At 37.3% G+C, this 15,814-nt stretch overlaps 1 protein-coding gene across 2 annotated transcripts in view; it reads right to left on the bottom strand.

Moving 5' to 3' along the window:
• The window catches only part of PTTG1IP2 (PTTG1IP family member 2), a 134,836-nt gene that overhangs the window by 74,511 nt on the left and 44,511 nt on the right, over nt 1-15,814 (bottom strand). Inside the window, exon 7 of one of the 2 annotated variants that reach the window (XM_021102366.2) lies at nt 6,214-9,533. The exons of the other annotated variant lie outside the window; for it this stretch is intronic. The gene's annotated coding sequence lies outside the window, so the exon portion shown is untranslated. Of the gene's footprint in view, nt 1-6,213; nt 9,534-15,814 lie in introns of those variants that run through there. 2 annotated transcript variants of the gene reach the window in all.

The following is a 15,814-nucleotide window of genomic DNA, read 5'->3' as shown; positions in this document are numbered from 1 at the left end:
AGGTGGGCTTGTATTGCTATAAACTTTCCTCTTAGAACGGCTTTTGCCACATCCCATAGGTTTTGGAGTGTCCTATCTTCGTTGTCATTTGATGCCAGGTATTTTAAAATTTCCTCTTTGATTTCTTCAGTGATCCATTGGTTGTTTAGCAGCATGTTGTTGAGTCTCCACGTGTTTGTGTTTTTTGCAGTTTTTTTTCTTGTTGTCGATTTCCAGTCGTATAGCATTGTGGTCGGAAAAGATGCTTGATATGATTTCAATTTTCTTAAAGTTACTGAGGTTGGATTTGTAGCCCAGGATATGGTCAATCTTAAAGAATGTTCCATGTGCACTTGAGAAGAATGTGTATTCTGCTGCTTTTGGATGGAATGGCCTATAAATATCTATTAAGTCCATCTGGTTTAATGCTTCATTCAGGGCCTGTGTTTCCTTATTGATTTTCTGTCTGGTTGATCTGTCCATTGCTGTAAGTGGGGTGTTAAAGTCCCCCACTATGATTGTGTTCTTGTCGATTTTTCCTTTTAAGGTTGTTAGCAGTTGCCTTATATATTGTGGTGAACCTGTGTTGGGTGTGTAGATATTTAAAATTGCTATAACATCTTCTTGGATTGATCCTTTGATCATTATGTAATGTGCTTCTTTGTCCCTGAAAATATTCTTCATTTTAAAGTCTATTTTGTCTGATATGAGTATTGCTACTCCAGCTTTCTTTTGATCCCCGTTTGCATGAAATATTTTCTTCCATCCTCTCACTTTCAATTTGTAGGTGTCCCTAGAAGTGAAGTGGGTCTCTTGAAGACAGCATATATTTGGGTCTTGTTTTTGTATCCATTCAGTCAGTCTGTGTCTTTTGGTTGGGGCGTTTAGTCCATTCACATTTAAGGTAATTATTGATATGTATGTTCTTATTGCTATTTTATTAATTGCTTTGGATTTGTTTTTGCTGCTCTTTTTCCTTTCCTTCTTCTCTTGTTCTTTTCTGCCTAGAGAAGTTCCTTTAGTATTTCTTGTAAGGCTGGTTTAGTGTTGCTGAATTCTCTCAGCTTTTGCTTATCTGTGAAGGTTTTCATTTCTCCTTCAAATCTAAATGAGAGCCTTGCTGGGTAGAGTAATTTTGATTGGAGGTTTTTTCCTTTCATCATGTTGAGTATATCATGCCACTCCCTTCTGGCCTGCAGAGTTTCTGCTGAAAAATCTGCTGATAGCCTTATCAGGGTTCCCTTGTATGTTATTTGTTTCTTTTCCCTGGCTGCTTTCAAGATTTTCTCTTTGTCTTTAATTTTGGTCAGTTTGATTAGTATGTGTCTCGGGGTGTTCCTCCTTGGGTTTATTTTATATGGTACTCGTTGTGCTTCCTGGATTTGAGTGAGTAGTTTCTTTCCCATATTAGGGAAGTTTTCAGCTATTATCTCTTGGAATATTTTTTCTGTGCCCTTCTCTCTCTCTCCTCCTTCTGGCATCCCTATAATACAGATGTTGGTGCATTTAACATTGTCCCAGAGTTCTCTGAGACTCTCTTCATTTGTTTTCAATCTTTTTTCTCTTTTCTGTTCTGCATCAGTAATTTCCACTAATCTGTCCACCTCGCTTATTCGTTCTTCTGCCTCCTGTATTCTCCTGTTAGCTGCTTCTAGTGAGTTTTTTATTTCAGTTATTGTATTTTGCATCTCTTCTTGCTTAAGTTTTATATCTTGTATATCTTTGGTCATTGTTTCCTGTAAGTTATCCATCTTTGCCTCCAGTTTATTTCCAATGTCTTGTATCTTCTTCAGCATCAACAGTCTAAAGTCTTTTTCCTGGAGGCTGAGAATCTCCTCATGGCTTAGCTCTTTTTCTGGGGTTTTTTCTTTCTCCCTCACCTGAGTTATAGTTCTCTGTCTTTTCATTTTTATAGGTTTTTGGTGTGGTGACTTTCTTACAGATAATAGAGTTGTAGCCTCTCTTACTTCTGATGTCTGCCCTCCTGTGGCTAAAGTCAGTATGGGGGCTTGGTGTAGGCTTCCTGATGGGAGGGGCTGATGCCTGCCCCCTGGTAGGAGGAGCCGATTCTAATCCCTCTAATGGGTGGGGCTTAGTCTCTCTTGATGTGACCTCCTCTTTTTCTTCTTGAGTAGGGTATCTTTTTTAAGGTTTTTGGTCCATTTTGGCGAAGTGTGCTCAGTCTTTAGCTGTGAATTTCGTTGTTTTTAGGAGAGAAGATGACCTCCAGTCCTTCTCTTCTGCCATCTTAATCCCATCCCTCGATTTACAATGTTGAGTTAGTTTCAGGTGTATAACAAAGTGATTGAGATTTTTTTTCTTTTTCTTTCTTTCTTTTTTTTTTTTTTTTTTTTTTTTTGCATTTTAGGGCTGCACCTGTGGCATATGGAGGTTCCCTGGCTAGGGGTCAAATTGAAGCTACAGCTGCCTGAGCCGCAGTAACATCCGAGCCATGTCTGTGACCTACACCACAGCTCATGGCAATGCTGGATCCTTAACCCACTGAGGGAGGCCAAGGATCTAGCCCGACACCTCATGGATCCTAGTTGGTATCGTTAACTGCTGAGCTATGAAGGGAACTCCCGAGATTCTTTTCCATTATAGGTTATTGCAAGATATTAAATTTAGTTCCGCATGTTATACAGTAGGTCTTTGCTATTTATTTTATATATGGTAGTGTGTATCTGTTTTAAAAAATATGACAACTCGCATTTCCAACATAAAAATTGATACAAGATTATAAAAAAAGCATTCCAGTTCTGAAAAGACAAACCAGCCACAGTCTTTATTTGCTGTTTTTGTTTTTATGTGAAAATCTTGGAAGAATTTTCAAGTAAGAAAAACCAAGTCAATAAAATTTTGGAATAAAAAAGGAAATGATATGCAACAAAATCTTTATTATTGGCTGAAAATGCATAAATTAGAAAAAATATTGGCAATTGCCGATGTTTATGTACACTTCCAATGATGTTTTTTCCTGTTGTAATTATCTTTTCAAATAAAATAATCTCTGTCTATAGGCTAGAGCATGAAGTTTATGCAAGAGAACCTGAAAATATCTTATTAGCTAGAATCTTTATTTACAGTGGATGAAGTCAGGGGTATTATGTTATATTTTTATATGCAGTGTTATTGCAATTATTCTGAATAACCTATAATGCTTTGTACAGAGTGAGGTCTCCAATGTTGTTAGTTGGGATTAAATATTGAACACAAAACTATCCCTAAAAATGGAATCTGATTCCTTAAGGTTTTAGTGTTTGATTTCCAGATGACTAGAAGACTGTTTTTAATATAATCTTATGTGCTTTGGGATTTTCATCATGATGAAAAAAGTAAACATCTGAGCTGGAAATCAGTGAAAGTGTTTGAACCAAGTAAAAGGATAATAAAAAGCATACCTATCCTTAACTTTAAAACCAAGCATGGATTTTTCTCGTTTACTGTTGTATGGTTGAAAAAGCATTTTCCTCCAGAATTGTTCGGTTTCTCTGACAAGGATGTCTTTTCTAGCACAATATCCTCTTTCATGCATGATTTTAGACACATATATGGAAAATTTTTGAGCTATTATCTCACAAAGAAGTAGCTTTTTATGAGACAAAAGCTGTGTCCTTCCAAGCCTACCTCTGTGTACATCTTAAACTCATTATGATCTTGGACAATTCATTTTGCTGTGGCTGGCTTGTTTAAATTCATTATCTATAAAATAGAGGCACTAGTATCTAACTCAAAAGATCCATTTAGAAAATGAGAATATCACCATTTTCTTGAATTAATTTGTCATGATCACAAATCATTTAGGGTCAGAACTGAAATTAGAACTAGGTCTTCTAGAGCTAAAACTTGATCTCCTCTTCCAAAGATACCCTGCGATTTCATGAGGTGGGACATATGGAGCTCGGATAACTAGTATGAAATTTCAGTTAGCAGCTTGTATTAAATTGATCATTTTTGATCCCTCTCCAGACTGTATCTTCCTAAAGTGAAATCTACCCAAAGTTCAGGTTAGGATGAAGACTCTCTCTCTGAATCTAGGCTCCTTTCCTTTCTACGTCTACTTTGCTTTCTCTGTCCAGTGCTGAGATTTCCTGGAAACATCTTTTTGTTTTTTCTTTTCTTCTTTTTATTTTTTTTATTTTTTTTTATTTTTATGGCCGTACTGGCGGCATAGGGAAGTTCCCAGGCTAGAGGTGGAAGCAGAGCTCTAGCTTCTGGCCTACACCACAGCCACAGCAATGTGGGATCTGAGCTGCATGTGCGACTTACACCGTAGTTCACAGCAATGCTGGATCCTTAACCTACGAAGTGAGGCCAGGGATTGAACATGTGTCTCATGGATACTAGTCAGATTCGTTTCCACTGAGCCACGATGGGAATTTCCCTAGAACTATCTTGATTCAGTATTATCTATGCAACTCAATAGTTTTCAGAAAGCCAATATAGCTAAGATGTTCCCCCGTAAGAATCTAACATGATGGTACAGGGTGGAGAATAAGGCTTTGAGCCAGACTGATGCCAGGTGAGTGGAAGAGCCTTAGAAAGAATTAATCAGATTTATATGCTGTTTCCTTTAAGTCCCAATATGCATACGAGCTTCAAAGTACAAATGAAAATCATATAAAAGCTCAGTGCTTCTTTGGCTCCCAGTATTCCAACTATTTGCATTCTTTCAAAACAGACACCATGGAAAATTCAAAGCTTTTTTCAACAGCTGCTAAATCACTTTGGATTTTTCTTTTCAAATTGCTATCCTATCATAGTCAATTTAGGTCCCTCCTTTTCCTCCCTGTCTTTTCATTTTTCCTCTCCCAAACACAAGAGTTCTTCATAGCCTATCCGTGACTTGGACCAGAAATGGATTATTTGAAACAGTCATTTATCTGTTCATCACCTAAGGCTCTGAATACCTTTATGCTATTTCAAAAGCAAATTCTTTGTTTCCATCTCTCACCCATACTTAAAAAATGATGACCTGCCACCACTGAAGATTCATTTCTTTTAGGGCTGTACCCACAGCATATGGAGGTTCCCAGACCAGGGGTCTAATCAGAGTTACAGCTGCTGGGCTACACCACAGCCACAGCAATGCAGGATCTGAGCCATGTCTGTGAACTACACCACAGCTCACAGCAACACCAGATCCTTAACCCATTGAGTGAGGCCAGGGATTGAACCCTCAACCTCGTGGCTCCTAGTCGGATTCGTTTCCACTGCGCCACGACAGGAACTCCTGAGATACATTTTAAATGTGCTGTTAAGTTTTAAAGGCATTTCAAAGGGAGAGGTCCAAAGATATTTTAAGTAATATCAGCAGAGCTGAAATAAGTGAGTAATTTCAGATACCACATATTCTTAAGGGAGAAAATTAATTTGGGTACTTAATCTTAGCATTGGTTAAAAGATGAGTCAGATTAAATTATAGCTTGATATATGCACACACACACTGTGTATACACAATCTTGAAATCTCTTGTGTATTTTTAAAAGGAAAGTGAAAATTGAAAGACAGTAGCAAAAGTAAAATCAGCATGGAAAATACCATGGGAGGAAACACCTGCTGGGAAAACATATATGTAGAAAAGATCTTACAGGCTTCCTTCTTAATTTTACCCAGTAAAGCAGTAATATTTAGGAATAAAAATGTTGTGGAAAACTAACAACATTTCAATATTTTAACACATTTAAAGGCTCTGGCTCCATAGTCAAGATGTTAGGAATCTAAAAAACTTTAAGAAAACCTGTTTTTCCGAATAATCAATTTCAATATGCATTTTATTCCATTATTTTCCCTGTTTTATTTGAATTGGTGAACTTTTAGGAATGAGTGTTAACTTTATTTATTTATTTATTTATTTGTCTTTTTGCCTTTTCTAGGGCTGCTCCCGCGGCATATGGAGGTTCCCAGGCTAGGGGTCCAATCAGAGCTGAAGCCGCCACTCTACGCCACAGCCACAGCAACACCAGATTCCAGCTGCGTCTGTGACCTACACTACAGCTCACGGCAACACCGGATCCTTAACCCACTGAGCAAGGCCAGGGATTGAATCCGCAACCTCATGGTTCCTAGTTGGATTTATTAACCACTGAGCCACGACGGGAACTCCAGTCTTAACTTCATAAACCTTAAATTTTATGCCTTACTGATATACTTTAAAGACTGCATTTACACTTTATCTAGGTGTTTCATTTTGTTACACACTACTTAATATCTGGTAATCATAAATGAGCAACCTTTTACTTCTGAAGCACACACACAGGATATCTTTAATAATTCAAAGAGCTTTCTATAATGACAAAGTCATATTGATGAATGCAATAGGAAAATTCTAATACTATTCAACATAACTTAAATAATTCACAGTAGAAACCAGGCATAATAGAGCAAGAAAAATAAATTCTAAGTGCTCAAAATATTTTGTTCTTTCTTACACCAATGCATAGTTCTTAAATCATAGTGACAGTTTTCCTCTCTTTTGTTGGAATACATGACAGCTCTTCATATTCTGGAGCAGGTGCAAACGATAAACGCTTTCCTATTAAAGTCAAGAATGTCAGCATTCTGTGTGCAGTGATGGGCAGACCTCCATCATTTTTGCATAAGACATCTCCTGGGAGAGCTATCACCAGACCATTACTACACTATCAACTTACTCTCATCTCAAATTATTATTCTTCAAAGACAGCCAGCTGAGTTGCACTTTACTTTTTTAGATTCCCTGATAGGTGATGAAAGGAAAATGTCAAACAGAGAACAGATAACAAGGTTATTCATAATTTCACTAACACCAAATAATTCCAAAATCAATCTTTTAAACATAGTATTTTGCATTTTGGAAATATGATACATCGCTAATTATTCAATCTGACTATATAAAATAAGTAAATGAGGAAAAAAACATTTAAAAAACAGCTAGTGAATGATTTTTGTAAATACAGAATTATGGTGAATTCTAAAATGAATTAACAAGTAATGAAGAAATTAATTGAAAAACTACATTAAGAATAAAATTAATATGGTTTAATATTTTATTTCCTTTGGTGTTTATTTATAGAATCCTTCTTTCAGATGATTGTAAATCAAGAGCCATACTCAGGTTATATAGTTAAAAGATCTTTTTTTCACAATTTAGAGGAGGTGACATGATGTTTAAAGATAACATGGTCTATAGAGAATTGTTTTGAACTAAGAAGATAAATTGGAATTTTTTTTTTTTTGTCTTTTGAGGGCTGCACCCGCAGCATACGGAGGTTCCCAGGCTAGGGGTCTAATCAGAGCTACAGCTGCCAGGCTACTCCAGAGACACAGCAACACCAGATCCGAGCAGCATCTGCAACCTATACCACAGCTCACAGCAACACTGGATATTTAACCCACTGAGCAAGGCCAGGGATCGAACCCGCAACCTCATGGTTCCTAGTTGGATTCATTTCTGCCTGTGCCAAGACTCCAAATTGAAATTTATTTTGATGAAAGAAGGAAAAAAAAAAAGAACTTCCCCAAAACATTAAGTAATGAAATTTTCAAAAATTTGTGGGAATGGTCACATGTATTAATGCAAAATAAATATATATTTTAACATTCTGAAGGTTAGCATGCTTTTGAGATATGAATAAATTTTTTAACATTTATATTTATCAAATTAAAAAGATACATTTAAACCTGGCAACAGAAATCTTACAAATAGTCAATATACATTATACACATATATATTATGTGATATGTATAAATATATATATATATATTTCTATGACAATGGAGTATTATTCAATCATGAGAAAGAAGGAAATCCTATCCTTTGTGGCAACATGAATGAACATGAAAGATATTATTCTACATAAAATAAGCCAGCCAAAGACAAATATTGTATTATAATATCTCATTTATATGTGGACTCTTAAAAAAAAAGGAAGAAGAAGAAGTCAAACTCAAAAATGAGAGTTGAATGGTAGTTCCCAGGGTCTGGGAGTTGAGGAAACGGGGAGATGTTGGTCAAAGGAGATAACACTTCGATTATAAAATGAATAAATTCTGGGGATATAGTGGAAAGCATGGTGATTGTATTTAATAATAGTGTATTTTACACTTCAAATTTACTAACAGAGTAGTCATACACACACATACACAAACTATGTGAGGTGACGGACATATTAATTAACCTGAGTATCATAATCACTTCACAATATATATGCTTATCAATCATAGTGCTCTAGTTGTTAATATATGTAATTTTGTCAATTACCCCTCAGTAAAGCTGAGGGGGTGGGGAATAAAACAAGGAAAAACTCCAGGAAACAAGCTAAAGCGGAAAGAGAGAGACAGACCAGAGCAAGCCTAGGCTTATTATTTCATGGGGAAAAAGACAGGAAGTTCTTGGATTTTGGTAGAACGAAAGAGATGACTTATTTCTGCATTGCTGTTTCAGTTCCCTAACCAAAGTTAAATTTTCTGCCTAGCAGGGAAATCAAACCTTAATTCAGTGTAATATCTCTCTTGCTGGAGTTACAGCCACCTCAACTTACACAAATTTGGTTTTTCCTAGTTCAAGTTATTCCAGCCTTGATAGCTCTGGGGATCACTTTTAAATATGTGCAGAATCAAGTTTTATTCACCCCATTATTCACAGTTTTTAGTAACACATCCCCTACTCCCAGTTTAACTGAAGCCGTATAAATTTTATATCAAAGTACTACAAGTAGCAACAATATTAAATATAAGTTTATGCCTTCTTTTCCAAATTTTGCCTAACAGGTAGAGGTTTAAAAAAAAGTTGGTGAAACACACTTATTAAAGTATGTATCACAACATTACTGAATTTTAATGAAGAAACTATTTGGTATTGAAAAAAGTCTGGCATTATTTTGTTCTATTAAAAAATCCTCTAGTATTTTTCTTAAATTGTTAAGTCATTACCTCTTTTATTTGAAAATATCTATAGCATTAAAAATATATTATTGTGACATATATATTAATCAATACAATTTCATCAACACAGATGTTAGTACCTAAAATTGACTATTGTAGGGAAGATTTTGAGTAGAAGAGCATTTTTGTAATAATAAATGTAATGATTAGAATTAAAGTATTCATTGTCTGGTAATACTAATGTAATAAATACATTCTAATAAATGTATTTATTAGAATTAAAATATTTATTTATTATCTGGTAATACTCATGAGAAAATAGCAATGTTAGACACAATCATAGAACGTAGCCTCTAATCTTTAGGCCATATATAAATTTATATGTCAGGTGTTTTCATATTCTATATTTATACCATTTTATGTTCAAAGGGAAGAATATTAAGATTGTAAAACTAGCTAGGAAGAAGATTATTCAAAAGTTTTAAAAAATCTTTTAAACTAACCATAAAATCTTGTTTCAAGAGCTTTTTCAACCCTTATAATCGCAACTTACTGCACAAGTCATAATTTGAATGTAATGAAATACTCTACAAAAATGTTCAACAGAATTTAAAATTTAACTTAAGGGAATTTGGAAGTTCAGTCATTCTCAAATAGGCTGTAAGGATGATTAAAATCCTGAAGGAAGCCTGAAAGAAAAAGGACATGGTCATTATTGGAAATTTAATACAACGTTAACTCTCAGGTTTCACGTTTAGACTAGAAAGCTTAAGTTCAAGGCCCTTATACCAATCTTTATAGAAATGTAATGTTCTCCAACTCATGGTCCTTCCCTTGAAAAGCTGTACGTGGGTAATAGTGATTATCAACTCAAATTAGTCACACACACCGGGGTGAATTGGAAATGAAAAGCTTCTTCAATTACCCAAACTAACATAAACGATTTATTTCCTTCTGCTGACACGAAAGGAAAGGAGCTGAATGTTCATGAAGGACAGCATTTATCCACCCTGCACTGAGGTCAGAGAGCTCTCTCAGCACAAATATTCCCAGAAAAGGTTCAGCTTGGCAGAAAATAAACCATCTATTCCAAAAGGTCACCACGTCAGCCCAACTTTTCATCTGCTGTGAGAAAAATCCTGTCGAAGTCCATTACTGTAAGGCAGCAGCTGTTCTGTAGGACAGCCTCCAAAAGACAACAGTTTCTCATAAGCCCCAGTGCAATTCCTCCTCTTCACTGACTATTTCTGGTCTCTTCTGACACACACCATTCTTCCTCACCACTAAGGCTTTGCTCATTCACCTCAAATACCTCCCAAATATTCCTCTACATTTTACATAATTTTACATAGTCTTTTCTTTCTTTCTTTCTTTTTTTTTTTTTTTTGTCTTTTTGTCTTTGTTGTTGTTGTTGTTGCTATTTCTTGGGCCGCTCCTGCGGCATATGGAGGTTCCCAGGCTAGGGGTTGAATTGGAGCTGTAGCCACCGGCCTACGCCAGAGCCACAGCAACGCGGGATCCGAGCCGCATCTGCGACCTACACCACAGCTCACGGCAACGCCGGATCGTTAACCCACTGAGCAAGGGCAGGGATCGAACCCTCAACCTCATGGTTCCTAGTCGGATTCGTTAACCACTGCGCCACGACGGGAACTCCTTTTTTTTTTTTTTCTTTTTGCTTCATCTATGACACACAGAGGTTTCCGGGCCAGGGACTGAACCCTCTCCATAGCAGCAACCCGAGCCGCCATAGTGACAACACCGAATCCTCAATCCACTGCATCACAAGAGGACTCCTATTTTACAAAGTCTTGAACACAGCCGAAAATCCAGCCCTCCCAGTAAAGTCTAACACAACCCAAACTCCTTTTACTGGCCTATAAAACCCCTGCATGATCTGATCCCTGCCTATGTCTCCTGTTCAATCCTTGCTCACTCCCAGCCATGCTGCATTCAGCTTCTCCAACACTCTAAGCTCTGGCTCCCCCTGCAGCCTCCATCTGGTTTTTTCCTTTCCCGCACCCCCGACTCTGCTCCTTGGCTGACTCCTCATCATGTTTTGGTCTTTACTTAAACCCGACTCCCTCAACACCTTTCCTATTTATCTGAAGTATGTTCCCACCTTTATTTCCCCCAATTTCAGTTCTTTTGTTTCTTTCCAGCAGTGCCACAATTTTTTATTATTTTCCTTTGCTCTTCACTTCTTTTGTTTTACAATGGGAATATTGTCTCCCCTCCCCTAGCTTTGTTGAGATATGATTGACATATAACATTAAGTTTAAGGTATACAATGTGTTGATTTGATACACTTATATATTGAAATGATGACCATGATAGCATTAGCTAACGGGTACATCACCTCACATAATTATCACTCTTTTTTTTGTAGTAAGAACATTTTAGATCTACTCTCTTAGTAACTAATATGGTCACTACATATAATATGGTATTATTAGTTATAATCACCATGCTGTACATTTTGATCTTCAGAACTTATTCATCTTTTAACTGGCAGTTTGAACTCTTTGACCAACATCTCTTCTTTCCCCTGATAGTGTCTATCTTGTTTCATGCTGTATCCCCCATGTCTGGCACAAAGCAAAATGCAACAAATGCTTATTCAATCAAAGCCATCCTATCCTGATCTTTTTCTAACTCCCTTTGTTCTTATTGGAATCAGAGCAAAATTAACTCATCATTTACTCAATTTTATCATTACTATTCAAGTCAACACAAATACCTATAGGCCAGGAACTGTCAGGTGCTGCTTTACCAGCTATTATTTATTCAGTATTCACTATGGGCTGGGCACTGTTATAAGTACTTTACATACAATCTCATTGTATCATCACAAGTATGTAATCAAGCAACTATTTTTATCCCTATTTTATTTTATTTTTTCATTTTGGCCATGCCCGTGGCATGCAGAAGTTCTCTGGCCAGGGATCAAACCTTTGCCACAGCAGTGACAATGCCAGGTCCTAAACCTGCTGAGCCACCAGAGAACACCTATTCTTATTTTAAAGATGAGGAAGCTAAGACAAGAGAGAGGTTAATATGTGCTCCAGATATCACAAACAGTAAGTGATAGAGCTGAGATTCTGCATTCTGTCCCATAAAACACAATTTCCACCTTAAAATCAGTACTGAGAGAGGGGAAAAGAAAGTGAGCTGAAAATGCAAAGGGAAGTGATAACAGTTGCTTAAGGCAGAGCAGTAAAATTTGTTTGAAGGTGGCATTTCATCAGAGGGATTATGAAAGCTGACCCTTAAAAACGTCAGTGGATGAGAAGAAAAGTCAGAGGGGACTAGAGAGAGGCACTACACATAGTGACGGCAGTACAGTGATGAAATACTGTCCTCGCCCAGGTTGTTATGTTCTGACACAGAGATGAAGTGATTTGTGTAAATTTCACAATAAATGCAATAAATATGTTAGAAGAAATATAAAAGACTACAGCTCTAGAATTCCACAAAGCAAAATTGTTTTAAAATTATTTCCAATAGGTATTTAAATTATAATGGTATTTTCCAAAAAGTATTGACATACATCTTTTTCAAGACTAAGAACAGTAAATTTCTAGAAAAATGAATATTTATAAAATAAAGGATTTTTTTGCAATAGTTCCTTATATAGAACAGTGAGGGGTCTCATCTAAACTTTATTAATATGAATTCTCCTCAATGAATAATCCAACTCAGCACTTGCTTTTTATATTCCCTGCCGGTGGCTTCTATAGTCAAAGTTCTTGACTGGAGAAACTGAAATAATCCCCCCCCCCATTTTGGTAAAAAAGCAATTACTTTCCATTTCCTTCACATATTTTCACCATACTCCCATTAGAACATTTATCTAAACTCTCAAACAACTAAATACACACACACACCAAAACACACCCAGTGCTTGTATTAGGAAACAGCTGAGTTAAAGGTATGTGGTGATTCCCTGTCGTTTCTCCTGTTGAATGCACATAATTTTTCTTCATTCATTCCCTTTGAAGTGCCTGACATTCAGCCTCATTTTATACATACTGGCAATGGAAAACTGGGCTTTAAAATCATGAGAAGTCATTTCTCTCCCCCCTTTTTTTTTTTTAACAAGAGTTGATATGTATGACAAACTAGGCTTTGATTACCACAGAAATTTAGAATTTTAACAGTACCTCAGAAAGCATCTAATCTGGAAAAGAGCAACTTAGACAAAGTATTCCCCACTCCCACCACAGAGGATGGGTATTGCTAATAGATTGCTATGTTCTTTCCCACTAAGCCTAAGCATTACTCAAGATTCCTTCTCTACATGATGCTCCAGGCAATGTCTATCCTGTAAGATAAAACATTTATTGTGCATGATCCTTCTCATAGGATAGAAAATGCACTTCAGAAAGCTGCAATCTGGGTCATCCTCTGTGGTATGGATAGACCTGGTATTGCTTATCTATTCATCCATTGATGGACACTTGGGTTATTTCCACTTTTTGACTCTTGAGGAAGATGCTGCTATGAACATGGGGATACAAATATCTCTTTTTGACTCTGCTTTTCATTTTTTTTTTTTCATCACGGGAATTCTGTACCCTTCCTCTTGTTTTCCTTCTTTATCTTAACAGCATCATTGTCTTCCAATTACCCAAGCTAGAAACCTTGGACTCTCCAGCTCCTCCTTTTTATGCTCTACTTCTAAAGGATCAAGAGGGTTTGTGAAGTTGAATCTGAAATGTCTTTCCTTGTCACTGCCCATGTTTAGGCTTTCATCTGTGCCCACTTGAATGATTGGCACTCTGCTAACTGATCTTCCTACTGGAATCTCCCCTCTCTAAACCATCCATCCATCCCATCTCCCGTCCCCACCCCCACCCCAATAATACCATCAAGATATTTTTCCTTATAAGTGTGATTGTGACTCCCCACCTCTGCCAAAAGTTGCCTTTCTTCAAGATAAAGTTAATGTCTCCCTTCACCTTTAAAATAAAGCTCAAATTCCTACGTGGGATTTCAAGTTTCTCCACAAATAAGGACCAGGTGCCTTTCTCATCACACATCATCATGATGATTAGAAGCTAAGATCCTGGGGCCAGACTACCCAGCTTTGAGACACTAGGCAGGACTGCCCCCACTTTAGGGCAGGCTGAGGGGTCCTGAGTAAAGCATCTGACTGGGTGGGTGAGAGGTAGCAGGGGTAGAAGTGTGGCCTGTGTACCTCTCACCAAACTATGTCTCAGCCCAGGGCTACTATAGGCTCAGAGGATGGGACATCACTTTCTACTTCACAATATAGGCACTATAAGGGCTCAATTCCTTTATCTATAAAGTGATGCTAGGAGTTCCCGTCGTGGCGCAGTGGTCAACAAATCCGACTAGGAACCATGAGGTTGTGGGTTCGATCCCTGCCCTTGCTCAGTGGGTTAACGATCCAGCGTTGCCGTGAGCTGTGGTGTAGGTTGCAGACGCAGCTCGGATCCCGCGTTGCTGTGGCTCTGGTGTAGGGTGGCGGCTACAGCTCCGATTAGACCCCTAGCCTGGGAACCTCCATATGCTGTGGGAGCGGCCCAAGAAATGGCAAAAAGACAAAAAAAAAATTAAAAAGTGATGCTAGTACTAAAACTTATCTCATGGAGGTGTTGTGAGGATTCAACAAATTAATGTATTCAAAGCCCTTAGAACAGTGCCAGGCACAGGAGTGTCCAGGGTCAGCTGTCAATCATGCACCTTCCCTTTTCCTTATACTTTAAAGAAATAGTAAAGTTTCTTCACTATTTTACTCATATATAACTGTGCTTTTTCACCTTCATGGCTTTCATTGCTCCTTCTGCTTCCTTTCCCCAAAACTCCCTGCCCTAGCAGCTCTAAGTTCTGCCTATTTATAACCCTGTCCACTCTTCAGACTCCATTGAGCTGCCATTTTGCTTGCACTGAGTCTTACTTGATACCTATGAATATGGGTTAGCTAGACTAACTCAACTTTTGGGCACCTATGGATTACTGTTGTGGAACTTACTATATTATATTTTGTACTATCTGAACCTACAATTATCCCAAGGCCTTCCTTTCCCTGAAAGATTTTAATGTCTAAAAGTAACCTGTAAGTTTCCCCTATACATTCTCATAGGGCCTACAGACCTGCAGTGACACAATAGGCAATGATTGAACAATTTATTGAGTTCCTGCTGAATGCCAGACACTATAAAAAGTGCTTTACATACAGTATTTAAATTACTTATACAACTTTTATAGTATTGTTATTTCCCTTTCATATAAGGAGACCTTCATATTTAAATCATTTGATTAATATTAAACAGCTCAAAAATGGTAAGCAGAACCTAGGATCTTGCTGGTTTAGGGACTAGACTCTACTTCAAAGTATCTTGCCTGCTCCCTCCCTTGCCCAGGAGCTACCATTTATTTAAAAAAAAAAAATTTATATATATATATAATATATATATATATAAATTTTTTGTTTGTTTGTTTTTTGCCTTTTCTAGGGCCGCTCCTGTGGCATATGGAGGTTCCCAGGCTAGGGGTCCAATTGGAGCTGCAGATACCGGCCTTCGCCAGAGCCACAGCAACACCAGATCCGAGCTGCATCTGCAACCTACACCACAGCTCATGGCAACACTGGATCCTTAACCCACTGAACAAGGCCAGGGATCAAACCCTCAACCTCATAGTCCCTAGTCAGATTCATTAACCACTGCACCATGACGGGAACTCCTTATTTACTATATACTGTATTCCAAAAGTTTTTCCTACATTATTCCTCAACTTCTTGCAAAGTTATTATTATTCCTATATGCAAGGCTCAGGGATATTGTTTGCTTTAGATCTTACAGCTAGTAAATTCCAGATACATCTTTTAAACCTGACCACAGAATGCTCCCATCTCCCAAAAAGCATTTGTCACATTTTAGGAGTCCCTTGAGAAAAATGTTATTGCTTTCACTTTTTTTTTTTTTTTTTGTCTTTTTAGTGC

This window comes from Sus scrofa, chromosome 9, assembly GCF_054392235.1.
Source record: "Sus scrofa isolate SSC_HxYL_T2T_F1_AM1 chromosome 9, Sscrofa_HxYL_maternal_Yorkshire_Landrace_v2.0, whole genome shotgun sequence".
NCBI classification, from domain to species: Eukaryota; Metazoa; Chordata; class Mammalia; order Artiodactyla; family Suidae; genus Sus; species Sus scrofa.
The sequence above is the reverse complement of the archived record's forward strand: the minus strand, read 5'-3'. Positions and strand labels throughout refer to the sequence as shown.